The sequence below is a fragment of the Xiphophorus maculatus genome, chromosome 8, assembly GCF_002775205.1.
Source record: "Xiphophorus maculatus strain JP 163 A chromosome 8, X_maculatus-5.0-male, whole genome shotgun sequence".
NCBI classification, from domain to species: Eukaryota; Metazoa; Chordata; class Actinopteri; order Cyprinodontiformes; family Poeciliidae; genus Xiphophorus; species Xiphophorus maculatus.
The window spans coordinates 8,488,324-8,512,906 of record NC_036450.1 but is presented as its reverse complement, the minus strand read 5'-3'; the positions used below and the strand labels follow the sequence as shown (position 1 = coordinate 8,512,906).

Sequence of the window (24,583 nt, the reverse complement as noted above, 5' to 3'; positions counted from 1 at the left end):
CAAGAGTTTGCACTGGTCGCCTCAGTGGATTTAGACATGGGTTTAATTTCCACTAATGGAACTTACTTGTGCCTGCACCCAGATTAAGGACAAACAAAGCCATTATGGATCCTGGATGGAAAACCCAGATACATTTTGCCCTAATATCATCTTATCACGTAGAATCACCATTCCGGTTAAGATCAAGTAATTCCACTAACATGAGCACGGATATATATATATATATATATATATATATATATATATATACAGTATATGTGTGTGTGTGTGTGTGTATTTTTTCTTTTTTTTTTGTTTGGACTTGTTGTTTTCCTTTGTCTGCTTGGTACAGGTCTTTCTTTATGTAAACCCTCCAATGTCTGCTTTTTGTCTGGGGTTCTGCTGATGTTTATATTATGTTCCCTATTCAAATTGTTTAGAGTCTCAGTAACAGACACAGGATGTCTCTTTCTTCTTGCACTGCCCAGCAGCATGTGAGTTCTGGTATCTATCGGTGAAACATGAGTCTTCCCACCATGTCTCAGATTTGAGCTTACAGCAGCACATTTGGAATTATGTCAGCTAGGGAAATGTAGCTTTAATCCAATTGGCTAAAGCTTTAGCAAAAGCATTCCTTATTGGGGGACATGGATGCTGGCTGCCAAGGTTTCTGTAAGCACAACAGGGAGTTGGGAGTCCCACTGGTGCTGTGCTGAAGGAGTGACTGTGCAAAGGGGCAGCAGGCAACAGAGAGTGCCACTGTTTTGAATGTTCCTCCTCCTTACACTGTAATAAAGGACCCATCTGCACTCTGCTGATTCAGATCCATCCTGCTGACCATATCTATCTCTGCTGTTGATCTTGCACACATGCAAATACACATGCAAACACCCACTCTCCCCTGCATGCCATCTGCAGGAACAGGAATGGCTTTCATCATGTTTGAGGAAACATCTTCGCAACTGGCAAAGGAACAAAGCCACCAAAACAGGAATATTGACCGGGTGTGCATGTGTGTGTGTGTTGAGTGTGAGAGCTACAAAAGGAGAAGAAATGGAGATTGTCCTGCCAACTGCCTCTAAAGCCATTCCTGTTTCCTTTCACCTCTGTGTGGAATCCAGGAAGAGGTCGGAGTGACAGAGACACAAGATCCAAGGCAGGGAGAGAAACAAAGTGAGACAGTTTGGACAGAAAGACAGGACAGGAGAGATGGCCTTGTAAGGCTCAGATATTTAGCATGAAACTGAACCTGAAATGAACTATGAAAGAACTGGTTTGCCAGGTTTGCGGTATCTAGATGATCTGGAGCATTAAAAGGTAAATTGCTAGCTATGTGGGCATGCTAAGGGTCTATATCCTTAAAATTTATTAGGGGAGTGTTACAAGTGCTCCTATTAACTGATAACCTAGCTTAGTAAATGATGTTTTATAAGAGTTATTATCAGCAGTTTGATTTGCAACCGTAGGCTTAATTGACCTTGTGAAAAATTATTAGTACATACTTCATTTATGGGAGAAATGCTTTTGTCTGAATTTTCAAAACAGTTGGTGAAAAACAAATCAGAACAAAATGTATTTATCCTCAACGGACATTGTATCGTCTCACAGATATTTTTTTATCAATAGTTTTGTGACTATTTTTTTAGCAATATGAATACAGCAATCCCAAAAAATGTCTGGTACTGATTTTACTGTTTCTTTTATCTAAGGAGGATGGTAAATAAAGGAGAAAAAAATCATGTGCTACAGACTCTTAAGTAATTGTTTTTAAGCCAAAAGAAATAAAATTAACTATACATCAAACCAAAAATCTCCAAGCTTTACCTGATTTTTATTAAACTTAAAAAGTGCATTAAAGTGCATTCTGCCAATAGTGCGTCAAGCAGCATGTCATCTTCCCAGGCAGCATTTTCTTTTAAATACTTCTCATATTCTCTACAAAAAATATCAATAGGTGAATTTTATACAAAATAATTGCAAACTACATTCTAGAGAAAAATTCCTGAATAAATGAATCTACAAATAGTGAACCACAAATCGGTTGGGGTCCATATTATTTGACCAACAAATCCCTGATCAGAGCCTCTGTTAGATTAGTTGTTTGTTACATTGCTAATTCTTAACCTAGTTTTTACTCATAAGTCTATGATCGTTTTGCTGAAGGAATTAAAATGAAAAGAAAATAAATTAGTTCACTTGAATTTTAACATGCATGTTTGTTTGTTTTTTTAGATTTACCAGTACTTAGAAATTGACTGGTAACCAAATGGTTAATACCATTTCTATGTCCCAAAATTCATTCATTTTGAATCAGTAGTCTCGCCATACATAGAGACAGCGATAACAAGAACACTCTTCAGTATAAGAGCTCTTATTGGGAAAAGACTTAAATGTATACTGTATAGATAGTATTTGTATGAGTCATATATTACATGTTGCCAGTATTTGAAATTGGTGTTGAAGTACTCATGGTAAGTGATTTTTTACATCTGTACTTAGTGGCTGTTTAACTTACATTATCACTGGTTTTCAAGATGACATGTGATGTGATATTGGAAGGAGTCCTGCAGATTGTCAGAATATAGCTTAGCAAATAGCCCTCTCCAAACTACTGACTGTTTAAGAAGTAAACTTAATTCTTATTTGATGTTGCATCATAATGACAATGTTCCTCAGCATTCTACCCAACACTGTCATATGCTCTCCTGGCCAAAACCCAACAGACCATATGACAGTAGCCCGTTTCCACACAGATCCAAGCTGTTGTTTATTTCCATTTTGTTTCCTCTCCTTCTCCCTCTCTCTTCAACATGCACACGTTCATCTCCATGCATTCTCGCATTCACATGCACGAAGTAACTCTCCCCTGTCCCCTCCTCATCTCATGTCCCATGCAGCTCTGCTTACTGTATCAAAAAGAGCTTAGATCAGGGAAACTGTAGCTTACCCTCATTCACAGTTCCAGGAAGATCAAGCTATTAATTTAAACCAGGTAGACCATATTGGGAGTAGGAAGGGATAGTTGCCAGTTTAGTTCTAGTACCTTAGTTCAACTATGTGTCTAAGAGGGAAGCAACAGAGGATAAAATAAACTAAAAATCTGTATATGCAGCAATAGTCACAGAAAAAATACTGCTAATATTTCTTCTGATGTACTAATTATACCTTTCCTGACCAATTTCTAGTTCACCATGTAAATACAGATAGTAGATCTAATTCTGATGTTCTCTGTTTATTTTCAAAGAACTACAGGACAAAAAAATCTAAACCAAAATGTGCTGCTGATTCTTTCGAAAGAGGTTTTTGAAACTAGCAGAAAAAGCATAGCTCCTGTCTCATTTCTATTTAACTAAAAAAGTCCATCAAAATGTATCCTGAGGCCTTTACAGAGTGATCATGGTGTAGGTTCTTAGTTTTGGTGTATTTAATAAATGGGAAGGAGAGGGAGAAGTATTATTTAAATGAATGATTATTGAATAAGTTACTTTGACAAAGCTTGTTACATTAAATAGTTTGATTTTACTGCTACGCAGGACACAATCATTTTACTTAAATACACTGATATATTGCTTCTCTATGAATGTAATATTTAAAAAATGGTAATATCAGTCACAACTCTACTTTTAGCATTTGGGTTTTGCTGGCATCTTTATAGTGTTTACTGTTGCCACAATAAATCAATAATTATACGAGTTGTTGCTACTAATAAATAAGCTAATCTTCGTGGTTTTAGTCAGCTCGTGTGGCTGGAAGCTGTATTTTCCCCCATAATGACCCACTGACTGGGGTTAGCAGATTAAGCGTTGCTTTCATTTTACGCAGAGGCAGATCACCCTATAATTGGTTATGGAGATTATCGGGGAGATGTTGGTGAGAGTTCTGATGTGGGTGTTTATAAAAGGGGATTTATGGAACTCTGGCAAGCTGAATGACATGCCAGAATCAAGATTAAAACTTCATACATGTAAGATCACACCTGCTTTTTGTTAATGTAGTAAAAGGATTCATTGCTCGTACTTCCTATTTATTCACAGACGCGTGCAAAGCCTGCAAAGTTTATCTGGTGCAAGATCTGCTGTGTGTGGCCACTTTGTAACTTTATGGATGCACAGATATTTCTGTAGCATATAGATTTGAGAATGTGATGTCTGCTTCATGTCTACTGAGCTGGATTCAGGCGTATATGGGGAGCTTGCTGGGAGATCACGTATGAATAGCAGAGGATGCAGCAGAGCAGCGAACTCTTTCTGACACACTTATACGTGCTGGAGAGCAGACGACAGCACTTGCTGTGAAACGCCACCATATTTCCTCTGAGATCTTTTCATCTTCTCACTCCAGCACACTCATCATCAGTCTGTGTGACTAGTGCATGCACAGCTACCTTTCAGTCGGCTGCCTGTGTGCATGTGTGTGTAGCTGGAAATCTGGAGAGGAAGAGGACTGTGTTTTGTCAGCAAGAATCTATACGTTGTTCTTACTTTTTATTAATGAGCTGTCTCACTGCATCTTTCTTCTATCCATCTAAGATATAATGTGTGAAAATCCAGCTTTGCATTACTAGAGGCTTTTGAGATAAGGATAGATTTTTTGTTTTTTGCATTGTGGTATTAAAAACATATATGACAGTGCTAAAGGCTAAATAAACAGATTAAATGCTACATCAATGGTGAATTTCTGTGTGCCTTTTTCTACACGAACAATTGTTATTGTGTGCAACCTAGATAAAAGTACATTACAGTGGACCTCAGTACTTGCAGGGGTTAGGAACCACAACTACTCGTGAATAGCTCATTTCCACAAATACTTGAGACCTTTGCTAAGACCACTTATAGCTATCTGTGTTAGTACTCTAATCACTAAATATACCTAAATAGATATTAATAAACACAGTGTATACTTAATACATCTGCAGAGACCAACATCTACAGCCGTCCCTATTTTTAATCAAAGAAGGTACAGCCTTTTAGATTGACTGCTTTGCAAATGCCAGTGAATAGTTTGTCAAATAACATTGCACCTCGACATTTCTTTCAAATATACAGTATATATATATATATATATATATAAAGACAAAAATCAAATGCAACAACAGTCTTTGTGGCCAAATGAAAAAAAAATTGTTTAATTAGACGTTCTCAAAAAATGTACTGAAATGCATATTATAACTCTAATCTGTCATTTGCTGTTGCTTTTGAAGTGATCATTTCTAATGGGCTGAGCGCCCTTTCAGCTGATGTTGATACATGACTTGTTGCAGTGTGGATAGTGACCCATTCTTATTAGTCTCAGTTGGTATCTTTTTAAAACCTTATGCTTTCCGATACACATTTCATACTGAAACACATTAACCTCTGGGACAAAGAATCTTTCTCCTTCCTGGATACCAATGTACACCTCTCATATCAGAAACTTAGTTTATAATCAGTTTGGTAACAACTCTTCTAAATAAGGCACCTGGAACATGATGCTATGTTACCACTTAGGCAAGTTTTTCTGCAAATAAACATGAGCCTCTGTGACACTGTCAGGATAACATACTTGCTTTCTTAGACTTGGTCTACCTACACTGGCTTGTACATGGAGAGAGTGTGGGTTTCAGGTCAGCATCCTCCTTCACAAAGGCACTCCAAGGTTGGAGACCCAGCTTTTTAAGAAGGCTGAACGGTTTGCCATCTTCCCTGCAGCAATCCAGAGTCATCCTGTCATGATGTTGATAAAACAGGCTGACAGAAAAAGACTCCCTCACCTTCTGTTTTCCAGTCACTACGTGGAATGAAAAGCAAAGCCTAACCGAGTCAAAAATACAAACTGTTCTTAAGCTCGAAAGTGATAAAAACCAAAAGGTTCCCAAGAGACTTTTTAAATGTTTTTAAAATGTTTTACAAAAACATTTAATATAAAGTAGTTTATACATAATGAGCTGCAAAGTTGTCTAGAACTTGTTTGATGCTTGTGGACCAAGCATCTGCCTAAATGAAATGGATTTAATGAATTTCTAACACTTTTAACAAAATTGGTTGTCGAGGGTAAGCTCTATTACACAGTTGTGGTTAAATATACTGATCACTGAGGAGGCCTATGGCATAGCAGTAGAAGTAGAAGCAGTAGAGATAGAAAGGTGGCCATAGCACTGGCCACCTTTCTATCTCTATATGTTTCTGGTCTAATTGAAAGACAACTACCACAAAGTCCTGTTTATCTTCTAAATGTACTGAATACAAGTATTTGCATAGCTGTTGTTTTCTTGTAAAATATCAGTCCCATAACCACTGTTGGTGACACTGGCCCAATTTAACAATTGGCAGTAACTGGGGGGAAATGTTTTGAGGGCCCAAAAGTAGGAGTTTTCTGCTTTTAATGAAATTATGTTTTTCGACTTCAGCATATTGCAAGTTCATATTACTGTGAGGCATCTTATTCCATTAAATTTTTATGTAAAAACTCCAAAATAGAAAAAAGCATGAGACTTTTTTGGCCTAGGGGGAAAATACCCGGTTCACAATATTAAGCAATTTTTGTCACAACATGTGAAGGAGTAAAACCCAAAAGCAGGGAAAGGGCAGGGGCCAGGCAGGTAAAAAATAATTATAATTTTACATAAAAGGAGATTCAAAAACTAAAGTCTTGGAGGAATTCATAACACTAATTAGGGAGAAGACCATAAGCAAACAGGAAAACATTAAGCAAACGTGGATAAAACTCAAACCTAAGCAGAAGATGTGTTTTCAAAACAAAACAGAAATACAGAGAATATACACAACTGAAGACTGTATTGAAATACTAAGGCACAAACAGAAGCACAAGGAATCTAAAACTAAAGAATGGCCTGATCATGTAAAGGATGATGCCTGAAACAAAAATAATAGCAGCAATCTGCAGCAGCATGTGGGGATGGGAGAACACTCAATTTCAATTCAGATTATTTATATTGTGCCAATTCACAACAAATGTCATCTCAAGGCACTTTACAAAAATGTCATTTCAATTTAGTAACCTATAAGCATAACTACAATAATAGCTCAGGACACTCTGTTACTCTTTGTTTCATACAACTGGAGAAACCTTTGGTTTTCTGTCTTTTATATCCATTAAAATTACTATATACCGTTGATTTGGTTTGACAGTATTTTAAAACAACATTTTCTAACTTTTTGCACCCATTTAAATGGATAAAGCTGCCTATGCCTAATTATGCCAGAAAGAAGAAGAGCAAATCATAAGACCTCTTCAAACTGGAATTTTTTTGTGGTTGTTGTTTTTGATGCATTTTAAATAATTTGAATTTCTAACTATGCAAACTGCCCCCGCGCTGTTCTTTTTCAAAGATCATTTTTGGAAAAACTATAGAAACCGTGAAGATTATGTGTTCTTAACAACCCTTAGTATTTTTTACACATAGTTGAAACTTGTCTTCCGAGGGCCTCAATGTTAAAGTGACTGTGTTTTAGAGGCCCCCATCCTCTTAAATCAGACTCTGCTGTGACTGGTCAGCTGCAGCTTTATGAGCTGCTCGTAAGTTTCTGTAAACTGTTGTATTTCTGCCTAGTTGCTGTTTCCTCTTTCTCAGAAGCTTGGGACTGATCTTTCAAAAAGTAGAACAATGTACTTATTTTGTGGATTGTTGGGTGTTTGCTCCCTGTTTGGCTACAAATATCTGCAAAGTTTACAAAATTTCTGTGCAAACAAAACTAGTTTTGGTTCCTTATCTGATATTGGACAAGTAGACTTTAAGTAGGGCTAATAGCAGCAGTTGGTTTAATAAAAGCAATCCTTAAAATCAGCAATGTGGTTCAGTTTAGGTCAGTGGTAAGTTTCAGTATGAACTAGGTTATGTTGGGTTTGGTCTCACTCTCAGATCCACTTTCTGACTTCAGAGATAAACAAAACGCCACCACTCCTATTTCTTGGTTCACTTTTTTGTCTGCATCAGTTTATACTGAAAGTTTTTGAAATATTCACCACTACACTACTTCTTTGAGTAAGTTCTGGTTGAAGTAAAAATCAGTAGTGTTCACAATCCATTTTTCTTTTTGCGTTTTCTGCATATTTGCTCTGCATAACAGTTAGTCGGCTTGGAGTTGATAGCCAAAATCTTTTTCTGCCACTGAAGGCAGCCCAGAACCACTAGTGGTGCTTGTACAGCAGCTGAAGACATTTAACTCGTTCAGCTTTGGTGTGTATAGGGCCTCCTCCTTGACAAATGAGACATATGAGATTCATATTCTATTTATTGAATATGAATATATATTACACTAAAAGCCCATCTCTAGGTATTTAAATATATTGAATAAATCTGTCCAATGGCCTGAATATCACTGAGGTCTAAAAAGTATTTGTGCACAATTTCAGCAGCATAACTTTTGAATGACGCATTCAATATTAACATTCTTGCAGCGTTTTATATCACAGAAACGAGGAGGAAAGTACAGGAAATTAATTCTTGGTTCACAATAAACAGGAAAAACAAATCATGTTTTATGACAAAGGTTTTATCTGGAAGGGATCCCAATTCACACAAGGTCATTTATTGATTATGGAAGATGTAGACAGCAGTTGGGTTATTACCATGGGTTTAATTAATATGCTTCCTGCTTTAATCCCTGATCTCTGTCTGAAAAATACAGACAGGGAACGACAATCTTTTCCAGCTGTGGATAGTTCCTGTGACCTAATGATACGTTTCAATATTGATCTTTGATGTCTGAATGGAGTTGTCATCAGTTGTTGCATTGCTTTTGGCACTTGCTCATACAGGATCATTCATACTGTTTTACAGGAAACCTTAAAGGACGAGAAATTGGATATAAGAAAAAATTATACCAAAATCACTGCTTAATACATTTTTATTTTACTTTGTTAACCTAGTGCCAACACATGTCTGTGCTTTACAGGCAAATTTTTGTGTTGGATCTGTGTGCTGTTGTTGAATCTGTATTCAACACATTTTCTCTGTTCAACAAATAAACATCTCTGCTTCTGTCAGTCAGTGTTAGGTAGTCAGGTTCCTATCGGTTCTACTCCCGGGGCAAAGCTGTTTTTTGTAAACTGTCCTGTCATATCAGTACTCAGAGCTGCTATCTCAAACTGAACAGCTTTCAAGCCATGTACATCTAATTCTGCCTCGTGTGAGACATCGCTCTCATAAATGTGTCTGTGTAATGTGTGGATCTAAACATTACTCTGTGCACATCAGATTTGAGGGGTTTGTTATAAACTGTATATTTGTTATTCAATGAAAGATTTTTCTCCAAGGCCAAAGTTTCTCTAGAGAATAAAATTTTAAATTTACTACTGCATAGTCAGCCATAAACTAACTTTATTGCTTCATACGTTTGGACTTTCAACTTTGCAGCTCCTTGGTTTTGAACAATGCCCAGCTTTGTTTTGTTCAGAAATCTATATCAGCTACTTAGTCAGTTGTTGCAGATTTTTCTTTTGCCCATAATCTTACAATGGAAAATAGCTGAAAATTAGCCAATTGCATAAAATAAAGTTATAATATAGATACATTCTGTAAAATATTAAGCAAGGAACAGTTCCCTTTTTTGCTCACGTTTGCAAAATGAAGTTGGTAGCTATAGTTTGCTCCCACTTTTTATCTTGCTGTCAAAGAGCTACTGTTGCAACACTGAAAACCACAGCATGATTTGGACAGTGTTATGTTATGTATTAATTTGAACTGATCAGACTTAGTCTTTGTGGCCTGTTTCAAAAGGCTGTAAAGCACCATTACAACATTATGTCTCAGTTTGGATTATTTTCTGTCTCTCTTAAAAGTAGATACACCAACATCTTGCTTAATTCATGTAAATCTGCCTGTTTTTCTTGTATTTTTTTACAACCTCTAATCCAGCAGGTGGCTAAAGTGTAAAGAATCTTAGAGGTGTGCTGCTGCGTCCCACTTATGCTGTGGTCAGCTCATGCTATTTCTGTTGCCGCCAGTGAGCCAGCTGAGATCAACCCTGCCCATTTTGGACAGGCACATCAGGTTAATCCATTCAAGTCTTGAGTTCCTAATTATTTTAAGCACTGAACTCATTTTAAATAAATTTAGCTTTGTCAAGTCTAATGTATTAATTATATAAGCAAGATTCCCCAAAAGTAGAATTTAGCATCTGCCTTTTTTGGCGTTGTTACTGTTGCAACAACAAAAATCTTTAATCATTCTAGTTTTAGGTATCTCCCATACACACATTTTGCTCTTATCAATGTGTAATAGTCTGATTAAGTCACTAAAATCCTTAGCATGCTTATTGCATTCTTCATCTCTGAAGATTTAATTAAACCTCTGAAGTGCTGAACAACACACATAGTTTGGTTTGTGAGTTACTCTTCTACCTTCAGATGTAGCCAGGGCACCAGTGAAAAATCTGAATCACACAGCACACCATGCAGTATTTGTTGTTGTTTTTTTTCCACTTTAGAAAATATAAAAAAGAAAGCTTAAAAGTGTATTTTGGTTTGAAGTAAATCTCAAGTTTTAAATGTTTCATAAAGCAACTCAAACAGTGTTTTTAGTGCTGTCATGCAAGCAAATAATCTGTAATCCTTCAAAAGAATTCCCTAATGTAATTAAATATTTAAAAGGACTTTAGATGTTATCATGCTTATATTTGGTAAATCTACATCCAAGTAGTCCAAAGAGAACGACGTCTGAAAGTGATGCTGTATTTAACCTTCAGTGCTGCGGCATCCAAAGTTGTTTTGGTGTATTTCAACGCATACAGTTGTATTTCATATAGTATTAATGGGAATAATTAGTAATTAAAATTACGGAGAGGTTTAATAATCTAATTTGTATTCACTTAATAATAAAAGGGCAGAGAGCAGTTGAAATGCTCGCCGTTAAAATCTTAGCTGTCCCACAGCAAAAGGCAACGTTTATGAAGCAGGACAGAAATATTTTGTGTTTTACGTCCACATAATTAACTGAAACAGCACTGAACTGCTACAAGCCCAATTTTCAATAAGTCATGTGAAAACAGATTGAAATGCTTATCCTAGCACTGCAGTAACTCGCTTACTATTACAACATTGTCAGCAATAGCAAGACATGAACATGGTGTTTATTTAACACTGTGGCTCTATGTGTCAAGTTGGATACATGTTTAGAAATAAAAGGCTTCGATGTAGAGAAAAAAAACCCTGTTGAGAAAAACAGATGCTACAATATCCAGAACGTCATTGCTGAGTGACTTGAGTAGAACAGAAACATATGAGTGCAAACTATGTAATGATGAAATGTGGTTTTATTTCCAGCTCTTTAAATTCATTGGACCTTCCAGGATGTACATGGCATTGATTTTTGGACTTAGATCAGTGTGGGGGGGATCTTGACCGGGACATTTGTAATTATGACATTAGAAGACTGATAAACTCAGACAATATTTTGTAAGTTCAAAGTATTCCCATGAGTGTATCATCAAACTTCAACTTTAACATTATTGAAAAAGTTATTTAAGTTTACACACTGAGTTTTGTGCTTTTTCTTTTTTTTAACTATGCAGTGGATACTTTGGAGTTTGTGATTTAATAGCATCAAGGGTAAAAGTAGAAGGTGTTAAACAACATGGGAGGATGTAAATGAAGGAGTGCAAAATTGTTGGTGATGGAGGAAAGAACAGCCTATTAGTAGAATGAGTAGTTAGATTCAATTGTTATGCAAATGTGTGAAATGGAAGCATGAAAGAGATACTCCTCATCCTGAACAGCTTTTAGTGAGGAGGCACTGACTTCTGTCTCAGACTGATACAGAAGGCTGAATCAATGCGATACCTCTCCTTCTTGCCTCCCTTTCAGTGGGAATTTTCTGACCTAGATAGCTCCTCCACCACGCAACACAGCAAGAAAGCAGCAGCAGAGTTATTTTTACACATTACCAGGAGACAATAGTTTGTCCTCTGATCGTCCTCCCAACATATGTATGCTTCATTCCACTGCTCCTTCATCCTAATGATTGCCATCCCTTTGTGTTTTATCATCTTTTCAATGTTTCTCAATTCTATATTTAGCTTCTTTTTGTTTGATTTTGCCTTTTCCTTCAGGAATTTAAAGATCAATCAGCTACCCGCTGAGTTTGATGCAGAGCACAGCCCAGATTGTTTAATACTGAAACAGGAATTTGAGGAGAATCTTAAATAAATGTTGTCTGAAAAAAAAAGAAAATCAGAGGGAGTCATTTTAAGTCAAGTTCAAAGTCCTTCATCCAAACTTTAAGCCAAGTCTGTGGCAGATTAAAAATTAATATTTAACATCTATTTTTCCCTAAACATCCAACATATAAAAAGCACCACTGTTTGTTTAAAAAAAACAAACAAGGCATAAATATATGTATATAAGTTCAAAAGAAGATGGTAGAAATAGGTTACTGAATTTTTTTGAATGGATAAAATGGCACATAATTTTATTTTGATGAACAGCTTTTAATGATGTAGTTAATGCCTGTTATTCCTAATGTTCAAGTTGTTCTCCCCTTTGCTCTATGTGGCTCGTTGTTTAAGATGAAGAAGCTTTTGTTCTTCTTACTTTGGTTTAGATTTGCAAGAATCTTGTGGAACCATTTAGGAAATCCATAAATAAATATTTCCACAGCATTTTGCAAATGACAAAGTAAAGTGAAGATTGATATAATGGGTAAATTAGAAAGAAATGTGAGTTTATGAAATAAAACTAGATAACAAAATGTGCTTTTATTTTGAAAACTGAATGTGCTTTATTTATAACACTAGCTTTACAGTCAGAGAATTAAGATATTGGAGGTTTGTTTAACTTCATTTTGAGATGATTCAATGTCACTTGTTGCAAAGTTCATGTTAAGGAATCTTGTGTGCGGTCATTATGATGCTACACTGGTCAACAATTCAGATATGGAGCAGTTCTGTCAGAGGTTCGGTCAGTGGCTGATTTACTGTAAATGCTTGCCTTATTGTATTTACAGTAAATCATATATAATTGAAGTAAACATTACAGGGATGTATGGGGTTTGACTAAAATGAATATAGACAGAAATCACCCTTTAAGAATGAAATCAAGCACTAACGCAGGGTTTGAAAAAGAGATTTAATTGCTATAACCCTAAGTTACTTCTTTTCATTTTCTTTAGGGATTCTGTTATGCCCTTAAAAAAACCTTCACAGTTCACGGTGTGCTTTACCTTTCTTGTCCTCCTCTCCAGAGAGTTCAGGGACTGAGTGTAGACAGGTCATCTATCTGCCCCCTAATGATGATGGATGGCAGCACTACAAAGAGCTAGAAAGAAACATATAGTTATGTTAGGAATAAAAATGAATTAACAAAATAAGGGAAGATTGTGTTGTATGTTTTTTTTTCCCAACACTTGTCCAGATGGTGGACGTTTTAGTGTCATGTTGAATTTCAAGTGTTTATATCATTCCTGTCATCAGCTGAATGACAAACACACACCGTGACACACATCTGCAAGGTGCCATCTGGTGTAGTGCACACTTTTGAACACACTTCTGCACCAAGGGCACATTCAGCTGCATCCTGACTTTGCTGACCTGCAGGTCTGCAGGAGCTGGTGAAGTTGAGTACAGTCTCTCTCTGGGATTCTTGCACTCATATTTACCCACACTATTATTTTCTCGCTGTAGCCTTGGACTCATGGCACATTCATGCTGTTCTGTTTTTATTTAAGACCGGGCTGCAATATAATAGGAAAACATCCAGATGCAGTGTTATTATTGAATGTGTCATTGATGATACTGGCTTTATTTCCATTATCATAATGTTCTTTTCAAACATTGTGAGCCGTAGCATCACAGTCGCTGCTGTGATGTTCAGGGCATGAACGTCTATGTACCCTGTCACAATAACAAATTTTGCTGGACAATAAAGTGTCCCAGAGGTGAATGCGATAAATGGCACCATCATTTTGAGACCATTTTCAAGTAATATGACCATAATGCAAGTACACCCTCTCAAAGACCAATAACCTTTAAGTTCATATAACATTTAAAACTGGAACCTTTTAAATATCCAAAACAAATAAACAAAACAACTGAAATAACTAATAAAATGGATTCTGAAGTCTTGCAAACATAGATTCTTTCAACAAGGTTTAGTTGAAACCACCGACTGGTAGGTTGGTGGTAGGTAGCAACCTGCAACTGGTAGCTACCAATCCTTGGTAGAAAGAGAGACTCAAGAAAAACAATCAATCATTCAAATGGAAATTATCATGCTTGCTTTAATTTCTTATGTTATTGATTTATTGCTTATTGCAACAGGTTTAAGTCAATTCAATTAGCAAAACATGTTGATGTTTACGATGCATTAGAACTTTTAGAACCTGCCAGTTATTACATCTAAGAAGTTCTTTGTTATTTTATTGTGATGACTATCACTGTGATTTATTTCTTATGTTGGTCTAATTTTAGATGTACTTCCAACTGTCCAAAATCTTTCTATTTAATTAATGTTTAATTTATTCAGGGTTGAATGGTAATCTGCTAATCACGTTGTGAATATAGAATATTTTAAAGGAAAAAGTGAGAGCAGCCATAAAAGGAATTATGGAGTCATGTGTGCTTGTCTTCTTTAATCCTAATTTAAGCTCAACCACAAAAAATAATGCCTTCCAGTAAATAACACCATTTGTGGACTTCAAGTGGTGAGAATAATAAGCATTCTCTCATGATTTTATATAGTCATTACACACAAAGTAATATAATTCAATTGTAATGGTTACCTTCTTTTAATTTTGGTGATAATGGCTTAATAAATTCAAATCTATAAATTATTTCTCGTTATTTTAGTATTATATTTAAGGAAATGCATTTTTAACCCAGACATGCCAGCCTATTGATTTGCTATCAAGCATTGAATGCTTGCTTCATAATCCTCTTTTATTACTTCTGCTTGTTCATATTTTTCCACTATATTTTTTTACCCATTTAACTTTACATTGGTATGCTCAGATGCAGCTCTCTGTGAGTAGTCGGTCTCATTAGCAATTCTTTTTCTTAGTCGTTTGACTGGATAAATGCTAAGGCTATACCATTACATTTCTGTATCACATTTTATAAATCATTAGTCTGGTAGCATTCAGATGTTTGGATACACTTAAAATATCACTCTATATTTTACAAGTTTCACTTTTTTGACTAAAATAAAATACATTTTCAGTATTTAGATTTATTGTGATGCACATGCATAGCAGTGAAGAGTGGTTGTATATTTAAATAGGAGACAACTTGTCTTGACTTATTTAAGAAGTTAATCTGATCACATGTGGCATAACGCAACATGTATTTTCAACAAGCTCTCCACATAACTCATCTCTTTGCTCTCACACCTTTCTGTCTGAGACCTTTACTTGGAGAGTGGCTGTAAGCCTGATGGAAAGTGTTGAGACCCTTTTCTGGTAGGTTCATCATACAGTGCACCCACTCATACGCACCCATACACACACCTTGACACAGTGGTAAAGTCTCACCATTCCCAAAGTACAGACAAGAAGGCTGTCTGTAACTATGACAACCCAGAAAGAGGGGAAGTGATTGGGTAAGACTGAGTTGTAAAGAACTACTGTTAAACGCTGCTGTATGAAGCCCAGAGCAACTGTTATTCTTTGTCATTGTGGTGTTCATGTCCATTCACGTTGGTTGTGTGGGTGAGAAAAAGGCAAAGACAACAGTTTTCCTTATATTCCCTCCCTTCTTACTGATTTCTTTACGTTCTGTTTGAGCTCATTGGCGGACTCATTCAGCACAGTAGCTCTCTGTGGCAGCTGAGCCTGGAAAAAGACTGAATCCCAACCAATGGTTGCAAACACTTTTGTGGCTAATTGAATGAAAAGAAACACTCACAGGGGAGATACAAACCGGCTGCACAGTGGAGGTGATATCAAATAGACCAGATAATAGCCTCGCGTAATCGCATAACTGGTTGTAACGTTCCTTTCGGTCCTTAGAGGGGATGTAGTTTTGACTAGATTTTATCACACCTATAAAATCTGTTTAACTTTATGTCAAAGCTATAATTTTTTTTCCTTAAATACCCATTGATCTAAAGTCAGTATAACTGTATTTTTTTTTTCTGAGTACATTGATTCATGGTGGCTACTGGGTTTGTGAGTCAATGAGGTCTGTTACTGTTATTCTCTTAGTTTGTTCATTCAAGTCTAATGATTATGATCCCCTCATTTTTGTCTGTTTGAGCTGAAGCTGTTGTACCTACTAAAAGGAAAGAGGAAGAAAAAAGCTTCCTGCTTCACAACAATGCAGAACAGGTTCAGTGAAGAACCTTCCTGGCACTGTCTGGCTGGCTTTCTTTATCTCTGCTTTCTTATCAATTACTGTTCTTCTAACCTTATCTCAAGTCTTACATTTCTTTACTGTTAAACCACAATACAATAGCATTACCTTGTCTGTCATCTGACACAACTCAACTATGTTGCTTGTTAAAAAATAAATGCAAAACATTCACCTGCTCATTGACCTTTCTTTTTTCTGCATACTATTTTATCCCGACTCTGCTCCATTATTTTGGACCAACTTGTTATACGAGTTGTAGAATTAAGGACAAGGATCCACAACTGGGCTTTTCTGCTTTTTATTTGTTTAATATGGTTCACATGGACGTGAAACAAAATGTTCATGGTTTGTTTCACACTGAAACAAAACATGCACAAACACACACCAATCTGTAAAATGTGCAATCAATTTAGGAAATTGTTTTCTGTATTTTGCAGTGAATTTAAATGAAATGAAAAGCATCAGATATTAGGATTAGGATTACATGAAGCAGAAAGGTTTTAGGTTTGTTATCCAAAAACATAGAAGTAAATTAAATGGATCATATTTTTTTTATGAAAGAGGTTAGAAAATGTAGTATGTAAAAGCATCTTAAAGATTTTCAGATTAAATTTCACACACACTGTTTACTAATTAGATAACATTTGAAGGCAGTTGCTTGCACTGCCTTCTAAATTTCTTACATCTTGTTAGATGTAAGGAAGGCCACCACTGTCACAATCACTGCTATTTTATATTGATTAATGACATAAAATCCCAATAAAATATTCAGAAGTTTGTGGTTGTAATGTAAAAATGTAGAAAACGTTAATGGGGTGTGGATACTTTTTGACCGCCAGCATTCTCTCTTTCATTTCACGTTGTGTCTTTTTTTAGGAGCGTTCCTCTCTGCTCATGTGGCAGTTACTGGCACTGGCAATCTGTGACTAACAAGTTAAATATCTTATTGGCTGTGTTTTATTTACAGAGTTGTGTTTCTCTACCACCTGCTGGAGCATAAAACAATGTCTGTCTTTATGCTTCATTTTACCGTTGAATCTCAGTGTGACGCCCAGAATCTTCTCGTTATCTTTAATGCTTTCCAAAAGCGAGGCGATAGATTGGTAAATTATAAACAAGATGTTATATTCTTCATTTCAGAGGCTCTGTCTGTCATTGAAAATCATCTGGAAATACTACAGTATGTGTTTTCTTTAACGCCTCGTGAGGTGCTCTCATGCTGTCAAATAAAAGTAAAACCTGTATGGTGTAATACTTTTTATGTTTTGTTTTCTGAACAAGACATAATAAAACTATAATATATCAGGGAGAAGAAAGGAAGAACATCCATTTATTTATTTAAAATTTTCTGCTTTCTTTGCTAGATACAAAGAGGTATTGGTATCTTCTCATTGTGTATTTGAGGTGTGCAAAGCTAGGTGAGAATTATGTAAATGTATTCAAGTTGATGCTAAGAAGTAAAAGAAGAAACTTCTGAGCAAATTATTTTCAGAGAGTTTTTGGAGACAAATGTCTGTTTTTGGCTGTGCGTTTAAGTTATTATAAATTAGGTGCTGAAAATGGAAGCAAAGAGGGGAAATATTTATTTATTTGATTAAAATAAATGTTTTGACTAAATATCTTTCACCACTCAAATTGTGCCATTTATCATACGAAACATAGCCACTAGCTAAACGAACAACAACTTCAAAGAAATGGTTAGACTGATTAAACCTGAACTGAGTAATTCTTTACCAAATAGAGTTATTAAAACACAGTCTGGGATTTTGAAAAACACATAATAGCTATGAAACTTATTTTTAAATCCTTGAATTTTGGATCTCTTTAAACCAAATCCTTTTAAACTGCAGTAATTAGAGAAGTTAAACCTGCATTGAATCACACCACTTACTGTTTCTTTTAAACGAAGCATATATTTGTGAAACCTTTATTTCATTTGTGAAAAATTTTAGTAGATCATTTTTTCCCTACATTTGTTAAACTCTTGCCACATTCTCTGTTAAAAAAAATTGTATTTAATGTTAAAGCAGTACATTATTTTTGCACCTACAGAACCGTTTCTCTGTGGATCTTTCAAAACGTCAATATGATCCCAACTCCTTTCTTGTTTGCATGTGTGCACATGTGAACACTTAAACAGACATGAAACCAGCTTATCTTGTATGACTGCCACATCCATTTCACCAACCAACACCCGTCTGAGTAATACCCTTTTATCCGAGGTGTGACGGTTTTGCAAACATCTCACGGTAAATAGTTTGCGTTAGTCTGATTTTTCTCCCTTTTTTTTCTGGCTGGGAGATTGTTCTCAGATTTGCAGTAAGGCGTGCCAACCTCTAGTTCGTTGTATCTGGTTTGTCAGGTTCATCTCTGTCAGGTGAAGGCAGACATGACCTGGCACATGGTGTTAAAGAGGTTGTGAGGCATTGATTAGTCTATATGATTTTATTACCTGAGTTATTAAAGCCTGTGCTGCACCAATCAACATGGATAGCCTAATGTTTTCAGTTGTCTAGCTGCAGTGTTCACTGGTTCTAATAATTTATAAAGACAGAAAGCCAGGACTACAGTTCATGAAATGCCTTCCTCTCTACAAGATGTTTTTGTATTAACTGAGTATTTGAGGCGTACTCTGGGCTTGAATTACAAAAATCGATCGGCATAACAAACCAGAGTTCTAGAAAATGGTGGTGGTACTTGGTAACAATCAAGATTGGACATTTCAAACTAGCAGTGTCCTGAAATCAATTAGTGAACATGTTCAAGCGTCAAAATATGGTAAAATGTTGGAGTATTTTTTATCTCACAGTAAATACCTTTTTAGAAAAAATATAAGGGTTAGGGAATTACAAAAAATAAATGGTTGTTGTGAAGAATAACTAACTCAAACTTAAATTAGTGATGAACAGATATGAAAATTTGGGGTAATACCAATATGTTAAAAAATGACTTCAGGTACCAACGTTATTGCCAACATATCATGCGTCCCTATGTGATGGTAATGCGGCTGAGTTGTTTACCTGATTAATTCATGACCAATTAAAGTAAGCACTTTTTGTGCCTCGCATAGGTTTGTTTAGAAGGGGTCAGCACTAAATTATGCAAACATTAGAAGGTGAATAACCAAATAAGCAACTTTTCCCAAGGTCAAGGACATCTTGGAGGAATAAAGACAGTCATTGTATGTTTTTGCCTTCTTAGCAACGTTCACAAAAATGCTAAACGCCTCAGAAAAGTGCGAGATGTGCTAGTTCATACTGTATTGCATCGTGCCCCACCCCTACCTGTTACTGAGGACTTCCAATCAACTGACACAAAGACAGCTTTTGTGCATCATAGATTAAAATTTTTTAAAAATTGTTTGGTTTTTATTTGTGGGTTAATTCAAGGGACTGATTTTGTCTTTAGAGGCAGAGGTTAATCTAAACAATAAAAATTGGGATTATTGATTAAAAAAATCATGATTACTCCAGTTCCTATTCTCCCATAGCTCCTTAAATTCTTCTCCATTCTTCTCCACCAAATTATTTCAATGATATCAGTAGTTTTGTGCTACCGTTTGTTCTGAAGTTGGATGGAAAAAGAGAAAAGTAATATGATCCATCATGCTGTTTTAATATGCAGTTGCTAAAATACCTTTTGGAGGTTTTACTTTTTAATCTGACTATCTGTGATTATTTGTGTCACGGTTTACCCCTCACACACCTACACTTTGTTTCTACACAATCTTGAGTCTTCTCATTTTTATTGATCTAAATTAAGTTATAGTTTTAGGTATTTAATTCTAAATTAATGAGGATTTGAACATGTGTGTTTTCAGGATCACACGAGGTAACCCTGCCCGTCTTCACATAGTGACTTCACTCTGACTGACGGGCTGATAGACACAACAAGTGACCCGATTAAAAAGTCATAGGAAGGTGAGTTAAATGCATGCTAGAACCCCTTCTTGTCTTTCTTTTTATGTAAGCTATATTTGACGTTGCACCTCGCTTTGTAGTTGCCACGAAGATTTGCAAATACTCCAGTGTAGTGAGTAATCATTTATGGTGCAGCCCAATTAGCTGGAAAACAAAAGAATCCCTATAAGCAGGTTGGTCCCCATCCAAGCTGAGACAACGATACAGAGGTTTGTTTGCGTTCATGCAAGTGGCTTCATTTATCTTGTGGGTTCAGTCAGCACTCTGGGTTTGTGTTGTAAGAGCAAAGATTATCACTTTCATTTGTGGTTCGACACGTTTAACGTGTTTAACTGTGCCCGTTTTCTTTTCAATGACGTTACAAAACAAGGAAGCATTTATTTTTGTTTTTTGTTGAGCAACTTGGCGGCTGATGATTGGACATTTCTAATAAAGTACAGGGAAAAAAGTACATATTTTTATCTGTTTTAATATAAGAACAGGTTTCACAATTTCTTGTGAATCCTTTTGTTAGTCTATGTCCAAAGTGTATTAGTGTAAGGTTGTACTTGAGATCCTAAGCTATTGATCTGTATATTCCCTAAATGATGAATGGAGTTTGCCATTAAAGCTTAAATGCATTAAATAATTGTGAAGTGGAAGTAAAGGGATAGCTCTAGCTCAGTCAGACCGAGCTAAGCAGACTAATGCAATAAACTGCTGTTCACCGCTTGTGAACAGCAGTTTTCTTGCTGTAGATTCTTATTTGGATAGAGGTCTGGACTTTGACTGGGTAAAGCATAAGTGCTTTTCTCCATTGTAGTGCTGCCATGTTTCCTCCAGGTTTGCACTGTATTTTGCTCCACACGTCTAACCTATAGGGGAGTTAAACTGCAGTCCTCAAGGGCAGGTGTCCTGCAACATTTTGATGGGGCCAACACAACCGAATCACAAAATGTAATCGTCTCTTCATGCACTCAAGTTGTAAGAAGTTCTGCTAATTATGTAATTAAAGTGTCTAAAAGTTGAAGGTTCCGGCCTTCTGGGACTGAAGTTTGACACCTGTAACTTTGACTACCCTCCCCGTCCCTGTTAAGCAGAATACTGCCACCACTACATTCTGCACGTAGATCAAAAATTTTAATTTCAGTCTTATTTGGCCAGATTGCCTTCTTCTTACTGTTTGCTGTGTCTTGTAAATTACTTTTGGGAAAACTTCTTCTGGCTTTCTTTTAACAATCTTGCCACTCCTCATCCATAAAGGCTGAATGACTGCCCTGTCAGCATTTTTCCACTTGAGCTGTACATATTTGCAGCTCCATGCAGCTTTTATTGCCTACAGTTGACCACACAACAGCATTGCATTTTTTAATTAGGTGACTCCTTGCACTGGATTGTATTTAATGGTATCAAATTAAGGGGGTAAGAAAGGGACAGAGTAAAAATACACTCCACACTTCACATTTTCACTTATAAAGCTATTTTAACACCCGACTGTCGAGTCATACACTACCGGGTGTTGTTCTATCACCCACAATTCAAATTAAATGCATAAAAGTCAGTGGTTGTGAGAAAATGTTAGGGCTCTTAAACCTCTATTAGCAGAATCAATGACTTTTGTCAGTCTGAATGGATGCATTTTGCTCATGTTTGTAATATACTGGCAAACACTAATCTTTATAATCCTGTTAAACAGTCTAACACTGTTTTGTTTCCCTGCTGAGGTAGCACTGCAGCGTGCCGTTTTCACGCAGCGGTGAGGCAAAATACGACACTGACACCTTATCCTGTAGCGATCCAGGTCAATTACACACTTTGGCGTAGCAGTGAGGTGGCCTTTCAGGAGTACATAATCAACTGTGGTTTATATTTACAGTATTTAACATCAGATGCCGCATGCTTCTTCCTGCCTGCTTTACTGTGGTCGTCTGTTTTACATCTCACACACCAAAACAAACCCTTCCTCGCTCATATGTGGCCTTGTCAGTTTTATAGGTCTTTCGCTAAATGTACTTTATTAATTTGCACAGATTTTTTATCACAGTTGGCTGGGGATTGTGGTTCTCGCAGTTAGAGAGTTCACTCACTGCTTTGGTAAACTGCCTGCTTATGTATGTAAAGTAGTTTTTATGCAGCTCACCCCAGTGGCCTTCTCCGCTATCAGTGTTTGGTGTCTGTATGTGTGTGTGTGGCGGTTTTAGTGCATCACTGGTGAGCCTAACAATATGCTCCACTGCTCTTCTCCACAGAGCTCTTCACTCAGCCATGGCTGCTTTTGCTTCATGTGGGAGGAGATTTTTGGATGTTTTGATTGTGTTAATTTGCTCAGTTACGTTTGTTTTGGTGTCATTCACAGGTTCAACAATAAATCTGGGAATAATTTATCAGGCTAAAATACTAGAGTGCTCCTGGAATTTGATCCATCATATGTCATAATTTATCATTTGATAAAGATGGGGTGATGGAAATAATACAAGGGTCATGGGGTGTATCGCTGGATCTCTATTGCTTGATTACCCCCATTTGTTTCCTGTCACTACCTAAAAACACCTAAGAGGCTGTTACAGGCCAAAAAGGAACAATAATATATTTATATTGGGCTTAACCTCTGTGAATATTGTAATATGGGTTGTTGTTCTTATAAATATTCAGATGTGGATTATTATTATTATTTAGCACATGTACAAAACATGGAACTTAAATATAAAAAACACCTCAAATTTTGTTGCCCATCTACCATTACTTATAAATAGCACTATCTCATCCCTATCCTCTGCAATATGACCACCTATTATTCCTTTTTTTATTTCATTGCCATGTCATTGGCACCCTCTTATACAACAAAAAAATATATATATACTTCTATTTGTCATCCCTGTGGACTTTAATTTGGCCACCTCTTCATCCCAGTAAAGTTTTGTATTGCTTTAAACTGGTTTGAAAAAGCCAAACAATATTTTCCGGTTATTTCACATACCTTACATTCTGGTCTCATTGTCGGGGTAATGGTTTCACTTTTTAAATTACAGAAACTGACTTGCAAAAATACTATTTCACGCACAAACACTCTCCGTGGAGATGAATTGCTCCTGAATCACCCATTCTCCTGTTTTTTTCATTTCTCCGTCTTTCCTGACATTTCTATCATCTGTTGCCTCTACCACCATCACATATGCTTCCAGTTTTCTCTGCTTCTTATATCTTGCTTGACGCTCTTTCACCTCGTGTTTGTCTATCTTCCTGTGTTCATCTTCCTTCTTTTCTTCCCATGTGTCATTCCTTTACTCTTTCTTGCTCCTTCAGCCGCAGTGTCCTTGAGGAAGCAGTGACTTTGCTGGTGAGCGCAGCCGAGCACATCACTCTCTCTTCTTTCTTAAACGCCTTGCTCGGTGACACTCACTCAACATGCTGAATATACCCATACTTATGCGTGTCTGTCGTTAAAGCCATGGCAGTTCTGTCAAGCAGAACCACCCTTACAAGTATTTTCCTTTGTTCTCAATGAATAATTCATCCTGTGCCATTTGCATGCAATAAAGCAAATATTGACAAAGCTGCAGCAGAGAAAAACTGAGATCGGTGTCTCCAACATTTAGCACAGGTTCTGCCCACACACTGTTTAGACAAGCAGATACCTGAAAGGAAAGTAAAGTGACTTAAAGTGAATCTTCACAGATTTTTGGCGTCAGGTCTCCTCTACGTAAGATAAAACCTGATCAATTAATAAATATGAGTTTATTCACCCAAATAATTAAGACACATATTGGATTTAACACACAAGTTCAATTACTTTTGCCTAAGGCTTGTCATTGAGTTTGTACAAATTGCTTTCGGGTGATTGACTGTAGTTGGGCCACCAGCATGGAAATGTGATCCCGGTGTGTCCCGCTCTTCATTAGCAGTGCCCTCCACTAATCTTGGATCTAGAAAGCCCATTGTGACAGTTTTCCGTGGCTTTTGAAATATAGATGGAGTCTGATTGTCTGGTTGTAAGATGAGCCATGATAGTCTCTTGACGCTGTTTGTTCCCTGTTGGCCTCTGTTTCCATTAGAATGTGTGTTTGGTTTATCCTACCACCTTATGTGTTTTCAGCTGGGGATCGGGTATCTTCTCTGCAGTGCTATATATGGCAGATGCGCGTTCGTAGTCGCATCCTAAATGCCGCTTTTTTTTCTTATGCATGTACACTGAGCCCTTTCTTAGTCAGAGTTTTTAATTAGCTGTGTTAGCCATATAAGGTTTTTTTTTACATACATTAACACACTTTAACATTTTATTACAGTATCTCATTGTCTCCATCTCGTCTCTTTATCTCTGTTTTTACCCCTCTCTCTTTTTCTCTCTTGCTTCCTTATGTTTGTCCCACATTCAGCTGAAAAAGGATCCAGTAACCATGGTGATCATTCCCAAAGGAAAAAGTTGAG

The 24,583-nt window shown here is 36.5% G+C and overlaps 1 protein-coding gene across 6 annotated transcripts in view; it reads left to right on the top strand.

The window, feature by feature from the left end:
- strbp (spermatid perinuclear RNA binding protein) overlaps positions 1-24,583 on the top strand; it is an 84,545-nt gene that overhangs the window by 5,289 nt on the left and 54,673 nt on the right. For 4 of the 6 annotated variants that reach the window (XM_023337722.1, XM_023337725.1, XM_023337721.1 and 1 more), the window contains exon 2: positions 20,080-20,179. The exons of the other annotated variants lie outside the window; for them this stretch is intronic. The gene's annotated coding sequence lies outside the window, so the exon portion shown is untranslated. The remainder of the gene's footprint in view (positions 1-20,079; positions 20,180-24,583) is intronic. 6 annotated transcript variants of the gene reach the window in all.